At 38.2% G+C, this 16,436-nt stretch overlaps 1 protein-coding gene across 1 annotated transcript in view; it reads right to left on the bottom strand.

The window, feature by feature from the left end:
- The window catches only part of KCNMB2 (potassium calcium-activated channel subfamily M regulatory beta subunit 2), a 1,341,694-nt gene that overhangs the window by 805,249 nt on the left and 520,009 nt on the right, over positions 1-16,436 (bottom strand). The window lies entirely within an intron of this gene.

Genomic DNA, 16,436 nt, shown 5'->3' with positions numbered 1-16,436 from the left:
GATGCTTCTAATCAATACTGAGGGTCTGAATACTTATGACCATGTGATATTTCAGTTTTTCTTTTTTAATAAATTTGCAAAAATTTCTACATTTCTGTTTTTGTTTTTTTTTCAGTCAAGGTGGGGTGCAGAGTATACTTTAATGAGAAAAAAAGGAACTTTTTAGAATTTACCAAGTGGCTGCAATGAAACAAAGAGTGAAAAATTTAAAGGGGTCTGAATGCTTTCCGTACCCACTGTAGGTTTCATTCTGAAGCACAAGTTTCAGAGAAAAAAATAGTTTTATAGCCGCCAGCGACTGACCCACAAAAGAGATTAGTGGCGCAGGTGGGTACTTGGATATTCTCTCTGCCTACTATCTAGAGTGAAAGGTCTCACCCAACATGCGCATTCTGGAAGACACCTGTCTGTCACTTGCTGTGAGTGTAGAGAATCCAACGAGGGCCAAGCCTCTCGGAAGACTAGTTGGACAGGCTATTAAACTATGTTTTACTCTGAACGCTACAGTGTTTCAGAGTTAAACATACAGAATATGGCTGAAATCATGCAGCCAATGTCTGAAACATGCTGCCTGTAGTTCGTGAAGCATGTATCAGCTGTCTGGTTCCCTTTAACGAACCAAGAGGCTGGAGTAAGATGCATCTGATTCACTAAGAGGTGCATACCACTGAATGAATTAGGTACTCCTTACAAGTTTTTTGCACCTCCGGTATAAATATACTCCAATCAATGACTGGACTACATTTCTGGCGTATGTTGCGCCACTAAACTGGCTTAACTTTTCATAATTTAATGGGCGGGCTTAGGCATACTCCATCACGCCCATGCTTCATCCATTTGAGCAAAGTTGGTTGTTTTGTAACATTGAAGGTGTTTTATGCCACAAACCTGACTGACATCAACATCATCATGAACCAATGCCTTTGTATAACAGGTCGGATCAGGACACAGTTGTCTTCTTGGCTACAAAATGTTACCTTTTTAAGACTTGTCGAATAAAAATACTCAAATAGACATTATACAGTATATCAAAAAGGCATAGAGGAATGCACCCATGTGTACGAGTGCCGATGCTCTTTATCTCTTTACTGCTTATGAATATATTATTTTATGAATTTTCAATATAAGTGATTAAAGACAGATTGATGCTCTACAATAGTTGTAGCATCAGCAAATACTATTTTTTATTAAAGTTGCTTGAGGTATTATCAGTTGATGAACATCTTATGGAAACTATAAGAAAAGGAGTAATAGGATGTCACACCAAATTGGAAATGTAACCAGGACAGTCTCATCATGAAAATGACATTATGTACGTTTCCTATTCGTCTCCTATTTACATATTCTATAAAATTGCCATAAGATAAGTGCTTCCAATAGTATAGATACTGTAGTTCACATCATCACACTGTAGCCTTCATGTGCTTAATGCTGAATATCAGATTTCTGATGAAAAGTTGAAAAGTTTTATGCACTGAAATGAACAGAAATTCAATTAAAATTAACATTTTTTTTTCATGGAATCTCAATATTTACTAACCAAGTTCAAATAAAGCCTTACTTGCATGCCAACTCAATGGCAAAAGGTGGAAGTTGCTACTTACAATGCACATAGCCTCTTCAGAGAAGAAAAGAAAAGGAACTATTGTGCCACATTTTGAATATAGGAATTCTAAAAGTCAATATTGACCTCTTAAAGGCCTTGGCACATGACTTAGGATAATAAGTCAAACCAGAAACTTAATTTGAAGATACATGTTTTGGGGTATTTGCCCCTCATCAGTGTAAAGCAGGAGAGCTGGTTTGGCTGGCAAAGAGGCTCTGACTTTAAATTACCAGAGAACCATTGCATGGCCTACAAGTCTCCTTTCACAGACTTGGTACTATTTACAAGCAGAATTTGTAAGCATTGGTTTTGAATAAGTTTAGAATTGTTTTGGCTTACTTGTTAAATTATATTGCTTAGTAATACAATGATCTTTCACTGAAGTTGCTACAAATAAAGTTTCATTAACGATTGAATCTGGTCTGTTTTTGTGAATCAAAATAATTAATACTTAGTCTTAAAACTTAATAGAGCAAGTAATTGGAAACATGATATCTTTATTAAGGAGTTTAATATGCAGAAACAGTAACTGTTACCTTGTGTGGCAAAAGATGTAACCATATAATTATAATGAAAATCACGTAGCATCTTAGCCTGTCCACAGAACTTGACTTCTGGCCAAATTAGGATGGTTTTCTAAAAGTAAACCTTTTACCTGGTAAAAAGTGGCCAGGTTTGTTCTCATTTTCTTCCTGCGGCTCTGGAGTATTAATTTTTTTAACCCACGATACAGTCCCAGAGATATGCGCCTTTTCATTTAGTTCTACTTTTTATGGTCTTTACCAATGTGTCATGGCACACCTAGTAATAATGCTGAGAAAGCCTAAAGACACCGCACCCCAGATAATCCTGTGAGCAACGCCCCCTTAGTTAAGACTATAAAAATAAAAAAAATCAGATTACTCAGGTGAGCAGTGGGAGTAAAGTAAGATAAAACACTGGTCACTGTGCCACAGGTGACAGGTCCTCTTTAATATTATGCAGAATACATAATCAGCAAGTGTTACTGCACATACAAACATACCAATATGGTCAGTACAGGGGCAGACATACCATTGGTGCAACTTGCGCAGCCACACAGGGGCCCAAGAAGTAAGGGGAACCAGTCTCACCTTCAAAACAGGTGGAACTGTGCATTACGAAGAGTTATTGGATTGAAAAGGGCCCATATACTGTTCTTGGACAGGGACCCTCTTCTGTCTGTGTCTCCCCGTGGGTCAGTACTATTGAAATTGTGAAGTTAGTACCTCTTCTAGGATTCAGCCTGTATGACATGATATTCTGTATGTAGCATGTTTAGCTGCTGCGCTGATATGGGGTCATCTGTGATTAACACCCATAACAAAGGGGGTCCATGAAGCATTAGTCAAGAAGTTACTTGTAACTAGCAGGTGGCAGAACTTGCTAAACCTTTAACAAGATTCTTAACTATAATTTAGCATTTATAATAGTGATTTCCTTAAGTTACAGAGGGGACTTTGAGTCTTCATTAGCACCATGCTCTCATTAAAATAGCTAACTCTGTACACTATGATATAAGTGATGTATGGAGTAGAGCGCAGCAGCCCTGAACATTGTTTAGTGACTGCTACCAGATATTGCACCTTATCTCCTTTTCACAGGAATATAAGGTACATTACCTGGCAGCAGCCACAAAACAATGTACGGTGCTGCTGCGTTCCACCATATCTTTTATCCTGTAACTTCAGGAGCAGATAACGGTTGATCTGTGGGGGAGCTGGGTGTCAGACCCCAGCAACCTGATATTGATAACTAGCGATTAGCGAATTTACTTGAGTAAAACTGAATTCTATACAAATTTTAAAAAAAATTGGTATTCTAAAGAATATTGATTTTTGTGTAATTCACTCTGCAAAAACTCATCAAAATGGCAGCCAGATGAGACAGTCATTTTACTGAAATGTAGCTGGTTGGCAAAAAGATCAACAAGACAAAAAATCTAATACTCATCTCACCGATCGCTTGTTCTGGCAAACCTACTATTTACAGCGCTCGCTGCCTGTCATCCACTCCTCAGTGACTCTTCTCTCTATGGTTGCACGCCAGTGTCTTCACTTTAGAAAAGGACTTTCAGGCCATAACCAAGTTTTGGAGGTGAGGGCAGGTCACAATGTGGTAATGCACCGTGAACGCCTAAGACTGGTGTCTTCACTCTAGAACAGAGCACCAGGCAACCAGGTTACAAAGTGTTGCGACCAGCGAAGCCTGCTCAGGGCTGGAAGTTCCGTTCTAGAGTATAGACTATGGTGCATCACTGTGGAAAGAAGAAGCCTGAGGACCAGTAGAGTGGGCATTGGACGTTGGAGGCAGCAGGATGCCGGGACAGTTGAATAGTGAGGTTAGTATTAGTTGTTTTTTTTTATCTTTTATATATTTTGTTTATTATGTTCTGGGGTCTGGACAAGTCAGTTACTTTACAAGGGAAATATGCAATAAAAATAATGTATTTATATATTCAAATGCCCCCCAAAGGTCTTAGTGGGGGGTGAAGGGTGATTGTGGGCACAATATTTAAAATAAACAAAACATAAATAAATAAAAAAAAACAGAAAAAAAATGAATAAACAAAGCAAAACTTAAGACACACTGCAAGTCTGAATTGCTGATTCTAGGTCAATCCCAATGGAAAAAAAATTCAATATATAAAATAATTTCCACAGAGAAGTGAACACTAGTGATGAGCGAGCATGCTCGTTACTCGAGATTTACGAGCATGCTCGGGTATTTTCTGGGTATCTTCAGCGTGCTCGGGTGTTATGTTTAAGTCACATCGTGCACATGATTTGCGACTGTTTGACAGCTTTAATACATGGGAGGAATGCCTGTTTCTTAGGCATTCCTCACATATATTAAAGCTGTCAAACAGTCGCAAACCATGCACAGGAAGTGACTAAAACATAATGGCTGAGCACGCTGAAGATACTCGACGAGCACCCAAGGGTTAACAGAACATACTTGCTCATCACTAGTGAACACAATTTAAAAAATTTTTAACTGTCATTTATCGTTGTAAAAAAATAAAATGCAAAAATGTTTTCAAAAAGGTGAAAAATAGACACCTCTATTTTTCTTTCTGTATTAACCCCTTTAAAGCCCAAGACGTACTAATACGTATCTGCGCCCTGGGCTTTAAGAGCCTGATACATATTAGTACGTCTTTGCGATCGCACCCGCACACAGGCTGTGCAGGCGCGATCACCGCCGGGTGTCAGCTGATTGTCACAGCTGACACCCGGTACTATGTGCAGGGAGCGGTCCTGCACCGCTCCCGGGACGTTAACCCCCGCCATCTTGTGATCGAAGGCGATCGTAGCATTGCGGTGGCAAGGGGGGGTGATCGCAATACTCACCTCCTCTTCCGGCTTACAGCACTGTCTACCGCGGCTTCCCCGATGTTACCATGATGACCCGATGTCGTCATGACAACATCCGGGACACCAGACAGCAGAAAGATAGTTTGGTCATGCGCAGTGCATGACCAAACTATCTTCTCCCTGTGCAGCGCTGACAGCCTGTATAGCACAGGGATGGTGCTCCATTCCTGTGCTATGTAGGCGATCAGAATAAAAAAGTGAAAGTCCCATAGTGGGACAAAGTATAAAAGTAACAAAAGTATCAGAAAGTGAAATATATTTTATTTTTAAAAATGTAAAAATATAAAAAAAAAAAAAAAAATGAATCCACCAAAAATAAAAATATAATGTACCAGTCAATAAATATTATTATGAATTAAAAAAAACAATAAAAGTACACATATTTGGTATCGCCGTGTCCGGAACGACCTGACCTATAAAAATGTCACACTAGTTAACCCGTTCAGTGAACACGGTAAAAAATAAAAATAAAAAACGAAGCAAAAAACAATGCTTTATCATCATACTGCCAAACAAAAATGGAATAACATGCGATTAGAAAGACGAATATAAATAAAAATGGTACTGCTGAAAACGTCATCTCGTCCCGCAAAAAACAAGCCACAATACAGCTCCATCAGCTGAAAAATAAAAAAGTTATAGCTCTCTGAATAAAGTGATGCAAAAAATAATTTTTTCTATAAAATTGCTTTTATTATGTAAAAGCACCAAAACATAGAAAAACAATATAAATGAGGTACCGCTGTAAACGTACTGACCCGAAGAATAAAGCTACCTTATCAATTTTACCACACGTGGAACAGAATAAAAAAATTAAAAAAAAACAATTCCTGAATTGTTGGTTTTTGTTTATTCTGCCTCCCAAAAATCGGAATAGAAAGCGATCAAAAAATGTCACATGCCTGAAAATGGGACCAATAAAAACGACAACTGATCCCGCAAAAAACAAGCCATCACATGACTCTGTCGGCCAAAATATGGAAAAATTATAGCTCTCAAATATGGCGATGCAAAAACTAGATTTTACAAAAAAATGCGTCTTTTAGTGTGTGACAGCTGTCAATCATAAAAGCCCGAAATATTCTGGTATCTCTGTAATCGCACTGACCCGAAGAATAAAGTCATCTAATCACTTATACCGCACAAGGAACTACGTAAAAAACAAACTCTCGGGTTAGGGTTGTGCTAGAGTTAGGGTTGGGGTTGCGGTTAGGGTTGTGCTAGGGTTAGGGTTGGGCTAGGGTTAAGGTTGGGCTAGGGTTAGAGTTAGGGTTGGGGTTAGGGTTAGGGTTGGGGTTAGGGTTGGGGTTAGGGTTGAGGTTAGGGTTGGGCTAGGGTTGGGTTAGGGTTGGCGTTGGGCTAGGGTTGGGGCTAGGGTTGGGTTAGGGTTAGGGTTGGGATTTTTTTCAAAAGTAAAAAAATAAAAATGACGATATGGCAACTACTGTAGTGTTGAGCGCAAGTGCTCGCTACTTGAGTTTGCATCGGGTGCTCGGATAAGCATTGAGTATCGCGGGTGCTTGAGTGACATGCTCGAGTCTCTGCCCCATATGCCTCGCGGCCCAAAAAATCTTGCGGGGATTGTCTGCCATGCACGAACGATCCCCGCATGTATTTTTGGGTGTCTAATAACCATGAAACATGCGGGCGGGGACTCGAGCATGTCACTCGAGCACCTGTGATACTTGGTGCATACCTGACTACCTGATGCAAACTCAAGTAGCGAGCACTTGCACTCAAGACTAATGACAACTTATTCAATATGATGACCTAATGTTATTAAATTCTGTGTCGTACTTCTGGGTTCAAAATGTTCAGTATACCCCTTGATAAAATCCTTGAGGGGTGTATTTTCCAAAATGAGGTCACTTGTGAGGGGTTTCCACTATTTAGGCACATCAGGGGCTGTCCAAACGCGACATGGCGTCCGCTCTCGATTCCAGCCAATTTTGCGTTCAAAAAGTCACACAGTGCTCCTTCCCTTCTGAACTCTGCCGTGTGCCCAAACACTGTATTTTCCCCACATATGGGGTATTGGCATACATAGAAGAAATTTCACAAAAGTTATTGGGGTCCATTTTCTCCTCTTACCCTTGCGAAAATAAAAAAATTGGGGCTGAAACATCATTTTTGTGGAAAAAGTTTGATTTTTTTATTTTCACGGCTCCATGTTATAAACTTCTGTAAAGGACTTGGGGGTTCAGGGTGCTCACCACACATCTAGATAAGTTAACTGAGGGGTCTAGTTTCCAAAATGGTGTCACTTGTGGGGGGTTTCCACTGTTTAGGCACATTAGGGGCACATCCGCTAATTATTCAAGCAAATTTTACATTCAAAAAGTCAAATGGTGCTCCTTCCCTTCCAAACCCTGTCGTATGCCCAAGCAGTGGTTTTCCCCCACATATGGGGTATCTGCTTACTCAGGAGAAATTTCACAACAAACTGCATGGTGCAATTTCTCCTGTCACTCTTATGAAAATGCATAATTGGGGGCTGAAAAACATTTTTGTGGGAAAAATGTGAAAATTTTAATTTTACGACTCAATGTTATAAACTTCTGTGAAACACCTGGGGGTTCAAGGTGCTCACCACACATCTAGATAAGTTCCCTGAGGGGTATAGTTTCCCAAATGGTGTCACTTGTGGGGGGGTTTCCACTGTTTAGGCACATCAGGGGCTCCCCAAATGCAACATGGCATCCGCTAATAATTCAACCAAATTTTACAATCCAAAAGTCAAAAGGCGCTCCTTCCCTTCCGAACCCTGCCATGCGCCCAAACAGTGTTTTTTCCCCCACATATGGGGTATCTTCCTGCCCAGGGGAAATTTCACAACAAATTTTGGGGTCCAATTTTTCCTGTTACCCCGGCAAAAATAAAAAAATTTGGTCTAAAGTAACATTTTTGTGAAAAAAGTTAAATGCTCATTTTTTTCTTCCACATTCCAAAAATTCCTGTGAAGCACCTGAAGGGTTAATAAACTTCTTGAATGTTATTTTCAGCACCTTGAGGGGTGCAGTTTTTAGAATGGTGTCACTTTTGGGTATTTTCTGTCATAAAGACCCCTCAAAGTCACTTCAAATGTGATATGGTCCTTAAAAAAATGGTTTTGTAAATTTTGTTGGAAAAATGAAAAATTGCTGATCAACTTTTAACCCTTATAGCTCCCTAATAAAAAAAAATTTTGGTTCCAAAATTGTGGTGATGTAAAGTAGACATGTGGGAAATTTTATTTCTTAACTATTTTGTGTGACATACTGTATCTCTCTGATTTAAGGGCATAAAAATTAAAATTTTGAAAATTGCAAAATTTTCAAAATTTTTGCCAAATTTCAGTTTTTTTCACAAATAAACGCAAGTGATATCGAAGAAATTTTACCACAGTCATGAAGTACAATATGTCACGAAAAAACAGTCTCAGAATCAGGGGGATCTGTTGAAGCGTTCCAGAGTAATTACTTCATAAAGTTACAGTGGTCAGAATTGTAAAAATTGGCCTGGTCATTAACGTGCAAATCACCTTGGGTTGTAAAGGGGTTAAAATTTAGCCCATGTTTCAACATTTTTTATCATGTATCAACAGTTTTTTAGAGTAGTTAAAAGTGCATGTACGATAAAAAACAAAAATGTCGCTGATCAGGAAGAGGGGAAAAGGCTCGGTCATGATATGCAAGTCCCAGACAACTCCTGTTAACACATTTCTTAAAAAGTCAATTTTCCGGTTATTATACAGGAATATCTTTCAGCTAAGATCCCAACTCTTTTGCAGGGATTACCCACCGCAGGAATAATAAAACTATTGAAATCGGACAATTCAGCAATAATAAAAAAAATGTAGATGTCATTATTGCAATTTCTTTTCCATTAGGGGTTTGTTTGAGAGTTTATTACAGTAGGTGCTATTTTTAAAGTCTTATTATAACTATATTGTAATGTCACAATTCCCTATCACATTACATTGTGCATATTAATATAATATTATATCCTCTTCTCAATTCTGGCATAAGGTATGCCTTAACAGGAATTATCCCAGGAACGCTTCGGGGCACGTTCTTACAGCTGGCCAGAGGCTGTCATTATAGGATCACAATGCCTTGGTAGTTGTAGAAAAAGAAAGCATATCTTTGGATGCAGTTTTCAGGAACTGGGACAAAATTGCAAAGTCCACAATCACATACAGAAAATATCTAAAAAATAATCTACCATTAGAAAATAAAAACAGATTTGAAAGCAAATATGTCACTATCTGGTTTAAATAACAATATATAGGTTATTCTCTCCTTTTAGTAATGCATCTTTTCCATCTGACATCTTAAATCCCCCTGGGAGGAGCTTAGCCGAGTGCACCTGCCAACTGACACCTGTGTAAGGAAAAGCTAATTAGCATACGACTGACAAACAGGAAAAGATTGTGTCATGGAAACCGCCAGCTGTAACTAAATGTGACCAGAATGTTATTTAAATCAAATCTAAGACGTCTATCATGTTAGAGACATGGAGGGTTAAATTGGACATCAAGCTGACACGTGACTGCTCAGTAAATAATTCTTATGAGCCACTAAAAATGCAAAGAGCTATGGTGGCGAAAGTAGCTTACCCCCACCCACAACAATGAAATACATTTTAGCAGTGGTAGTTCTTGGTATTGGTGACCAAATAACACACTCCCACTTTGCATATAATATGTAAGAATGATGTTTATACATAATGAATATTGACTATATTCTAATTCTGCATTAGCCCTTCATTTCTTGGTTCAAGGAGTGTACGCAGTGTCATAGTGAATGAGTTATGGCATTAGCCTTATGATGCACTAACACATTTTTCATTGCTACATCATCGCAATAGTGATAACTTTATACAACTGGATGCTTTACACATGCTAAGTATCTATGCCCCTCACATACATGGTGCCTTATAAACAGTGTTTTAATTATTTTAGTGGTAGTACTTAACCCCTTCATGACATGTGCCGTACATGTATGGCACATTAGGTGTCTCTCCCTTTGGTGCGGGCTCCTGGGATGAGCCCGCACCTTTCTGGGAACATCCATCCAAAAATAACTCACGTGTGATTCCCACGACTGGGTGCATCACACTTTTGCAAAGAGCTTTACTGTTATTCACTTAAAATATTTCTTATTGTTATTCCAAGTTGCTATAAATTACCCCTGTTACTAAATCCCTTGCAGAATAGTTGTAATACATATAAAGTGGTTATATCAACCCCTAACTGTTCCCTCCTTCTGTCTCTGTGCGTTGCATTCCAGTACCTGTGTTACACATACACAAAAATAGAGCTGTTAAACTGTATATGCAGAGCATCCCTCCTTTGTAAAATAAAATGGACCAAAGTGGAAACTTCTAAAGCAAACCTTTTGACAGATTGTTGGTTGCTATACAAATTGGTATAGCCATCCTATGTTTTGCATTATAGTTTTGTTTCCCAAATATAAAATCTCCATTATAAAAGTGTCATATATTAAAATGTGAATATCAATTACTAGAAAATAAATATAGAGACGATTCCTACAAAAGAATTTTGATGAGAAATCCTCACTGCGCTTTTTTTCCCCCCATTGCTCTCTGAGTATATTCCACTTCACAGAATAATACCCTTGAATACCACAGATGTATTCTTTTCATCACATTGTGTATTATAAAGGACAGTTCTCCACAGTTCATTATGCAAACCACATTTCTCAAAAATGGAATCTCCTTGAGCGGCAGACACGGATACAATTCATATCAGTTACACTAGCACACTTGTCAACAATCTTTATGCTCTCCATCCAGATATTAAACACCTTGTAAGTTAAAGGAAAGCCCATGGCTCTTTTTGTTTTGAAAGCTTATGAAAGTCTGCAATAAAATAAAGCTGCCATTTATTGTATAATAGCAAAAGGTTAAAAAAGTCACATCAGCTTTAAAAATAACTGTTGAATGTCTCGGGATCTTCTGATCCTTATTTAAGGGACACAAACAGGATCACAACCATTCTGAGGTTTAATACCTCAACCGACTCAGTTTCTAATAAAGATGGCTTAATCATATTTCAAAGGGAGCCTATCATCAGGATTGTGCTTAGTAAACTACATACAGTGTCACGTTGGTGCTGTTACACCGATTAAAATGATACCTGGGTTGATGAAATCCATCCTGTGGTTTCTGTTTAATCTTTATTTGCAGGTTGGAGTTAATTAGATTCTCATGCTGCGGGGTGGGCCTTTGGGCGGGGCCAATCTGTAGCTTACTTACACTTGATACCAGAAGTTTACATACACTATATAAAAAGACACATATGCATGTTTTTCTCAATATCTGACATGAATTCAGAATAAACCTTTCTCGTTTTAGGTCAATTAAGATTACCAGCATTTTTAATATTTGCCAAATACCAGAATAATGAGAAAGAGAGAATGTTTTAAAGCATTTTTATTATTTACTGCGAAATCAAAAGTTTTCATTCATTTCATTAGTATTTGGTGCCATTGCCCTTAAACTGAATGACTTCGGTCAAACGTTTGGGATATCCTTCCACAAGCTCCTCACAATAGTTGGTCAGAATTTGGGCCCATTTCTCCTGACAAAACTGGTGTAACTGATCCAGGTTTGTAGGTCGCCTTGCTCGCACCTGCCTTTCCAGCTTTGCCCATAAATTTTCAATAGGATTGAGATCAGGGCTTTGTGATGGTCACTCCAAAACATTGACTTTGTTATCCTTAAGCCACTTTGTTACCATCTTGGCAGTATGCTTAAGGTCATTGTCCATTTGGAAGACCCATTTCCACCCAAGCTTTAACTTCCTGGCTGATGTCTTGAGATGCTGCTTCAATATTGCCACATAATCTTCTTTTTTCATGATGCCATCTATTTTGTGAAGTGCACCAGTCCCTCCTGCAGCAAAACAACTCCACAACATGCTGCTGCCACCCCTGAGTTTCACAGTTGGGATGGTATTCTTAGGCTCCAAGCATCTCCCTTTTCACTCCAAACATAACGCTGGTCATTATGCCCAAAAAGTTCAATTTTAGCTTCATTAGACCACAGGACATGTCTCTAAAAATTAAGGTCTGTGTTCCTGTGTGCATTTGCAAACATTAATCTGGCTTTTTATGCTTCTTTTGGAGTAATGACTTTTTCCTGGCAGAGTGGCCTTTCAGCCCATATTCATACAGTACTCGTTTCACTGTGGATATTGACACAATCTTACCAGCTTCCACCATCATCTTCACAAGGTCTTTTGATTTTGTCCTTGGGTTGATATGCACATGTCGGACCAAAGCACATTCACCTCTAGGACACTGAACCCGTCTCCTTCCTGAGTGGTATGATGGCTGGACATTCCCATCTTGTTTGTACTTGCATATAATTGTTTGTACAGATGAATGAGGCACCTTCAGGTATCTTGAAATTGTACCCAAGCATGAGCCAGACTTGTGCAAGTCCACAATTCTCTTCCTGATATCTTGGCTGATTTCTTTAGACTTTTCCATGATGCTACACAAAGAAGCGGTGTGTTTCAGGTGTGCATTAAAATACAGTACATCCACAGGTGGGTCACTCTCTAATTAACTCAGATGATGCCAAAAAAACTATCAGAAACTTTCAAACACATGACATCATCATATGGGCAGTCCAGAATTTTTGAAAGCATAGTAATCTTAGTGCATGTAAACTTTTGACTTTGCCGTAAGTAATAAAAATGCCTTAAAATATTCTGTCTCGTTCTCATTATTCTGGCATTTGGCAAATATTAAAAATGATGGTAATCCTAATTGACCTAAAATGGGAAAGGTTTATTCTGATTTAATGTGAGATATTGAGAAAAACATGCTTATGTGTCTTTTTATATAGTGTATGTAAACTTCTGGTTTCAACTTTAGCACAATCCTGATGACAGGTTCGCATTCATGCTTTCTGTTTCTATATGACAGAGCTGAATACCTAGGATCTGGAAACTCACAAAATAGGTATTGTTACCTTTTACTTATGGATGACCCTTTTTTTGCAAAGCAGATATAAAGGACACCATACTTTTTAAATTTCAATTTGATCTAGTTTATGAGTTCTCTAATCTTAAAGGGTTTACCTTAACTAATGTGTTGGGGACATGATTTTATGGCACTTAATGCTTAAATATTACAAGTTGAATGTCTTCCTTTATAATGTACTTGTTAATGCAACCTAGAGCCACCCTCCTCTACTGAGCCACTGGTATGCCCTTTGCATCACCTATGAAATCTTGTGGATGCTCTGCTTGTGCTTTGCTTGACATGTTTAGTGCAATAGTGATGCCTTGCCCATAGATGTCTGAGTACTGTGCATGTCAATAGGTGACCAAAAATTCATGGGTAATTCATGTAAGCACATAGCAGTGGTCCAGAGCTGACAATCCAACAAAGTATGGTGGCGCTAGGCTCAGGTAAGTCGATGTGTTAGCTGTACATCAGCCTCTCTTCAATGCTCTTCCAAGCTCATTTGCACAGAGTTTTCTTGCACTGGCACATTGCTTTGGGGCCAAGCTGCTTTGTGTGAATTTGTATATCTATAACCTTCTCGGTCATGTATTCTGTTCAATTACACCTGACATCCTGAATAATTTCCTTTAAAGGGTGATAAACACTTTAATCTCCCCTGTTATGAGTTTTATGGTAGCTCTCAAATGGTTTTAAAGGGAATCTGTAATGTAAAAAAAATGCTATTAACCTGCAGATATGGGGTTAATCTGCAGGTTAATAGCATTCTAAAGCCATGCGGCTGCTGCACTGCTAGACCGGCTTCCGAAAGGAAATGAACTTTATTCCTCCTGGCAGCTTCTGGCTTTCAGTCATGGAGATGTGGAAAGTGTGGCTTCAGTCAAGGTTAAGTACATGGTGAGCGATGGCTGTAACCACATCCTGACACTGACTGACAGCCAGCTCTGTAGTGATACAACTCTGAACTGGCTGTCAGTCAGTGCCGAGGCATGGTTACAGCCACCGCTCACTATGTACTGACTGAAAGCCAGAAGTTGTTGGGAATAATAAAGTTCATTTCCTCCTGGTAGACAGGCTTTAAGGATATTAGAGTTTTGTGCTTTTATGGCACTCTCGAAAAAGTGCAGCACACATTTCCAATGTTCCCCTGTAGACAGTGGTCAGATGTCTAATGACTATCAATTTTCTGCTTAAACGTCTGATCCCAGACATATAACTCTTTATTTACATAAAAAAAGATTCATTTAATTATTAACAACAGGATTCCCAGGGACACCATTGAGGCCTGAGGACAGTTTACCTCACTTAGCCTGCTGATAAGGCACAATTCTCCTTTAATAGCCTGTGTCATAGTGACACTGATCATAAAGTATTAGCATACAGCAGTAGCCTAAAATATGACTATAATATATCCTAATATATTATAACTACATATGTAAAGCAGTAATTCTCTAATGGGATTACAAATGTAATTAAAAATACATTTAGTAGAGACAAAGTCTTGAATGAAAAAATACAAAAATTAAGACAAATTACTCATACTTAAGTAATATATGACATTAAGAATTAACAGGCTTTTTATGTGAAATGTGAACAGTAGAAGAAAATAAACAAAAAATGGAGAAAATAGCTTTTTCTGTATTTGTGGTATATAAAAAATTACAGAAATTACGCAGTGATTTTCATGTACCACAAAACAATGCAATAAATGTACAAAATGCAAAACATTGAGAACTAAAAAAAACTATTTGGTCATTGCCTTGTCATTAAAGGGGATGTGTATATTAAAAACATGGCTGCTTTCTTCCTAAAATCAGTGCTACACCTGTTCATGGGTTTTGCCTGGTATTGCTGCTCACTTCCTTTGAATTAAATAGGAATGAAGTCCAATAAATTATGGTGCTATTTTTTGAAAAAAAAACCCAAAAGCCATGTTTTTCTAATCCTGGACAACCTCTTTAATTCCTTCATGACATATGACGTACATGTATGTCATATGTCATGTCCCTGCCTTTGATAAGGGCTTGCTCGCCAAACCCACTTCTTTCCTAGCAAATGATGGCTGATTTAATCAGCCATCATGTGACTTTAACAGCTGCGGATGGAGCAGATCTCTGCCTGCAGCTGTTAACCTGTTAAATCCCAGTAAATCTCTAACAGAGACATTTAACACGTGCCGGCATAGGGGTGCTCCTATCGGTGCACCCGTGACGTGATAGTGGTGCGCTGATGGGTTGCCATGACAGCCGGGGTCTGCTGAAGACCCCCATGCCTTTCATTATAATTATCCTGTGAAAGCCAGCATTTAGCTGGCGTTTATAGGAAATTTGGATATTCATATATATAGCACCGCTATGTATAGCACAAGCAATCAGATAACCGGAGCTTCAAGTCCCCCAAGGGGACTATTAAATACAGTAAAAAGTGAAAAAAATGTTTTTAAAAACATAAAAAAAATGAAAAAACCCCCACAAAAGTTCAAATCACCCCCTTTTTGACCCATTAAAAATAAAACAGTAAATAAATAAAATAAAGATACACATATTAGGTATAGTTATGTTCATAAAAGTCTGATCTATCAAAATATAAAGTAAATTAATCTGATCGGTAAACTGCAACAAGACAAAAAATCAAAACGCCAACATTTTTTTTGCAAAGGTAATAAGAGGTGATCAAAACATTTTCTCTTTCCCAAAATGGTATCAGAAAAAATGTCAGCTCAGGTTGCAAAAAATAAGCCCTCACACAGCACGATATCCTGAAAAATGAAAACGCTACTGGTCTCGGAAAATGGCAACAAAAGCAAAAAATTTAATTTTTTTTTTACAAATTTCCAATTTTTTTTCACCACTTAAATAAAAAAAAAAAACCTCAACATGTTTGGTATCTTCATACTCGTACTAACCTGGGGAATCATATTGCCCCATCAGATTTACCATATGGTGAACATGATAAGTAAGATACTAAAGAAACAATGTTGGAATTGCAGTTTCAACTCACTTCCTGTTTTTAGTACACTTTGTGGTAGAATGAATGATGATGTCTTTCAAAAGTACAACTGTTCCCACAAGAAACAACCCTTATATGGCTATATTGAAGGGAAAATAAAAAAGTTATGGCTCTTGGAAGAAGAGGAAGAAAAACAAAAATTAAAAAAACAGAAAATAGTCATGTCATGAAGGCGTTAAGGGATTAGGTACTTATGAAAACATTAGACAGCATTACACAGTTCCTTTTAATACTGAGTATATTGATTTCAGTGGATTTTTTAGTCCCCCAGAATACAAAGTTATCACTACTGTGATTCTCTGCCCTCTCTTATGGCTCTTTACTGCTCTGGAATATCCCAATTGTTATTCAAGTATGATGAAGGTGTCATTTTTGGGCATTTTAGCAGAATTTTAGGGCATTGTTTATAAGTGACCTATGATATGTGAGAACAGATGTGCAATATTG

This window comes from Phyllobates terribilis, unplaced genomic scaffold (genome assembly GCF_046119375.1).
Source record: "Phyllobates terribilis strain yellow unplaced genomic scaffold, ASM4611937v1 Scaffold_3__8_contigs__length_932513732, whole genome shotgun sequence".
Classification (NCBI taxonomy): Eukaryota; Metazoa; Chordata; class Amphibia; order Anura; family Dendrobatidae; genus Phyllobates; species Phyllobates terribilis.
Note: the sequence above shows the minus strand (reverse complement) of the source record. Positions and strands in the feature narration are given on the sequence as shown.